Here is a 3,999-nt window from a genome sequence, read left to right on the forward strand (position 1 = left end):
TTCACAGTGCAAATACGGAAAATATAAGAAAAAAGGAGCCAGAACAATATATTTGCTTTGCTTCTTCAATCTATTGTCTTCACATTTCCGTTCACATTTCCAAATATATACGACCTGTATTGTGTGAACTGCAGTCATACAACGCAAGTGTCCCGCATGCGCAGTAGAGGACGCAATGACATCACAGGCCAGCGTGCTCTGTGTTTACGGAAGTAAACATGGAGGGTAGTGCCGGAGAGCATCTAGAGATTTTTCCCAACCATAAAAACACAATCTATTCAAGATGGTTAAACATAAATACTGCTCTCCACCTCATCATCCGCCATGGTTATTGTTTTTCTTGCCACTTCTTCATAGCAAGGCCCAGAATAGTGACCTTTATCGGGTATTAATGGTGTTCAGGTCAGATGAATGTGACCTAACCGTTCAGACACAGGTCTCATTTGAAAAGCTCAGACTCATAACGGATTCAGGACCACATAGCCAAGTGGCCTGGATCGCATTGGAAAAAATCAGATTTGTGTTGTTCAGACAGCCATAAAAAGATCAGATACAGGTCGCTTATGGGCCAAAAAATCAGATTTGGGTCACTTCAGGCTGCAGTGTGAAAGTACTGACTATTTCTTTTACTGCTTGTATCATACAAATCTTCCGACTTAAGTGCAAGCACACTATTTACTCCACAGATTATAAAAAAGATTAAATACATCCAAATACTGAGACAATCAAAGAATGCAAACAGAAGGAAAAGCAAACTTAAAAAAAAAACATCTCTGGAAAGGAGGTAAGTCTTCAAGTTTAATTTAAAGTCATCCATTGTAATGCTCAACATATTTTAGTGAAAAATGTTATACAAATCAAACACAGAGGCCAAAGTGCTGTCAACAGTATATCCTCAGTAGAACCCATAACTTCAAATGTGGACATAAAACCAACACAACATTGACACCTCCAGTAAATCTTAATGCTTAAGAGAAAAGATATGTTTCTGAAAAAGATTAAACAATGACCAGAGTGAGACTATTCCGCGGCTCTTATCTAGGACAGGGAAACCACATCCTTGGCTCTTTTAGTCTGGAAGGAGAAAAAAGATCTGAAGACTAGATGTCTTGTTGTTCATCTGTCTATTATATGTAGACAGATTTCCATTGTAATCTAGAGCCAACTTATTTGGATTGCTTTTACCAGGAGTTTTTGTTTTGGCTTCTGAATTGTAAATTGGAATAAACAGTCTTGTATGTGCTGCCTTCAGCCGGTTTAAATCTCAGCTGCTGTTCTGCTAAAGGCAGCAAGATGACATGAACACATCAACTTCTGTCTTTGGTTCTGTCTTCCCTCCACTGTCTATTTCTTTTAGAATAGATGTTTTTAGTTCCCAAGTGTCTAAATAGTTTAGCAGCCCTTTATTTTAATTAGATTTTACATCCACACATCCCAAGTTGAGCTCTCTAATGTTACTAGACCAAAAACTCAGTTTTTGTTCCAGGGATGGGACTCTTGACCATTAGAGACAGTTTTATAAGTCATGGGTCCAAGGCTCCGGAAAAATCTCTCTCTTTGTGTGGTGTGCCTCATCTTTAATTTATTTTAAATGTCTTTAAATTAAATTGGAATTCATTTCCAGAGAGCATAACCACTGTTCAAACCTTTGCTTTTTCTTTGCCTTTTTTTTTCTTTTGCTAATTTATTTGTTCATATGTATTTTATTTTACTGGTTATTGTTTTTTTTTTTTTCATTACTCCTATCTTTCTTTTAATTTTATGTAAATATAAAACATGTAGATGATCATGATTTTGGTGAAAGTACAAAAAAGTAGGAGTAAGATAAGAACAGAACAGTTTACATATAAGCATTCTTCGAGTATCTGAGAGTAGGAAATCGATTCATTGCATCGGCATGAATCCGACACAGTCTTTGTGTCGGTGTAAACTAACAATAGAATGACTTCCTGCTCATAGCTGCTGATTAGAGAGAAGATGATGTTTTTTTTTAACCACATCTCTGAGATAAAAATAGTTGTGCTAAACAGCAGATGTAATTTATCTGTCAAAATCTGGTCTATAAAAGAAAATGACTACATGTATTGGTACACTTACCTACTCTAAGAAAAAAGGATGTTATGCTGAACAAAGAAGAGTCAATGGTTTTGTAATATGTGGTTTATACAGGATTCCAGATTCTTGAAAGTAAAGGAATGTCACTAATCGGGAATTATTTGTGAGTTAAGTTTGCAGGTTGATAAACTTGTTTTTCTGTTAATATAAAGTAGAAAATAAGTCTATTTATGACTGTGTTACCTATGAGCACTCCTAAGGCTTTGATGTATGGTAAGCCAATCAGAAGAATCGTGAGGGAGTGAAGGATGCAAAGCTGAAAGATGGCAGAGAAGGATGGATTTGCAATGCAAAAGAAATGGAAAACTTTATAGATAAGGAAGCCTGGCAGTGAACTGCTGTTTGAGTATCACTGGTTGAGTAACAACAGCCTGGAAACGTTTGTGTCCACCGAGAGCCATCCAGGTTACAATAGCGGCTTCTTATGCATCTGGCTTCTTCTTCCACTTGACATTAGGTAAAAACAGTCACCCAGAAGAGGTGGCTACATCAAGAAAACCGGATGAACAGAAGGATTTTATCCACTCTTCAGGTGACACACATTGTTTTTCTTCATTTGGTAAAGTAAAGGTAACGGTAAAGTTAAAGTTAAAGGTAAAGTTTTTTGGTCAGTTTAACTATGATCAAAACTTTATTCAATAATAATATTATTAGATTATTTATATAGCATGATTCATCTGTCAACACATGTGATCTTGTGGCACTTTACAGAGACAATTTAATTCAAAAGTTTTCTATAAATGGTAACCCAACTGACAGCATTGAGGCATTAAATTTGCAGGATTCGCTCCTCCTGGAGGAGCATGTGGGGACAGTATTTGCTCCACAGTGCCTGCATTCATTTTTTTTGGTTTAAATGATAAAAGTAAACTTGCCCTATAAGTTGCACTTTGCAGGAAAGAAAGTTGAGCAAATGTGCTCTGAGTGGGTTTGTATGTCAAAAGAGATGAAAGTGAATGCATATAGTATGTAATGGAGACCAGAAGTCCTATAACTTCCTGAAAAGGGATCATTGATTTGGTGTTCTGTATCTTTAAGTTAGACCATATAGTTGAGTTGTTTTTCTTTATCGTGGTTCTGTTTGGATGTTTTGCACATATTCCTGTGGAGCAGGACTGGCCATCCTGTCTGTAAAAAGAGAATGCAGACATAAATGTTGGTTATTTGTTTAACTTATTAGATTGACAAAATACATGTTTGATTATAGTACCTACCTCTTCCAGGTTTGGCTCCTTTGCAGGGCGTGGCAGCAAAAAGAGAGAAATGCTCCAGGTGCTGTTCAAATGCTTTTGAAGCAAACCACAGTAATCAGGGAGTAGGTTTGGCGTGTATTTGTTGTGTGATTTAAAAAAAAAATTTTATTGAACTTTTTATTGAACTTGATTTGTTTATGGGTACTTATTTGTATTTATGTAAATATTTTTGGGGTACACTCAAGGGTGTAGGTTTGAATCCAATTTTGGTCTGATGCAATTAGTCCTTTGGAAAAATATGCATCCTCTTTGTTTAAGGCTTAACGTAAACATAAGGGTGATTTCGTTCAAAGACAAAAGCAGCATTTTTTTTCCTATATTTATACACATTTTATAAAAAAGGAAAGTTTTAAGCCTAGTCTCAAAAGTAGACAGGGTGTCTGCATCACAGACTAAAACTGGTAGTTGGTTCCACAGGAGTGGAGCCTGTCATTTTACTTCAAGAAGATCTAGGAACCACAAGTACACCTGCAGATAGAAAGTGAAGAGAAACAATGAAATGATGCAGCTTGGCTAATTACAATTTATTGTGCATTTTCGCAATGAAGATGAAATAAGAAAATTCTAGAAACCTCTTTGATATTGGATTTAAGTGACAAGCCCTGATACAGATTAACACCAAGGTTTTTTA

The 3,999-nt window shown here is 36.1% G+C and overlaps 1 protein-coding gene across 1 annotated transcript in view; it reads left to right on the plus strand.

Moving 5' to 3' along the window:
* The first annotated feature begins 2,528 nt into the window (after positions 1 to 2,528).
* The window catches only part of st6galnac5 (ST6 (alpha-N-acetyl-neuraminyl-2,3-beta-galactosyl-1,3)-N-acetylgalactosaminide alpha-2,6-sialyltransferase 5), an 84,295-nt gene continuing 82,824 nt past the window's right edge, over positions 2,529 to 3,999 (plus strand). Inside the window, exon 1 of the mRNA XM_015383062.1 lies at positions 2,529 to 2,647. The gene's annotated coding sequence lies outside the window, so the exon portion shown is untranslated. The remainder of the gene's footprint in view (positions 2,648 to 3,999) is intronic.

Source organism: Cyprinodon variegatus, unplaced genomic scaffold, assembly GCF_000732505.1.
Source record: "Cyprinodon variegatus isolate N-32 unplaced genomic scaffold, C_variegatus-1.0 Scaffold275, whole genome shotgun sequence".
Lineage (NCBI taxonomy): Eukaryota > Metazoa > Chordata > Actinopteri > Cyprinodontiformes > Cyprinodontidae > Cyprinodon > Cyprinodon variegatus.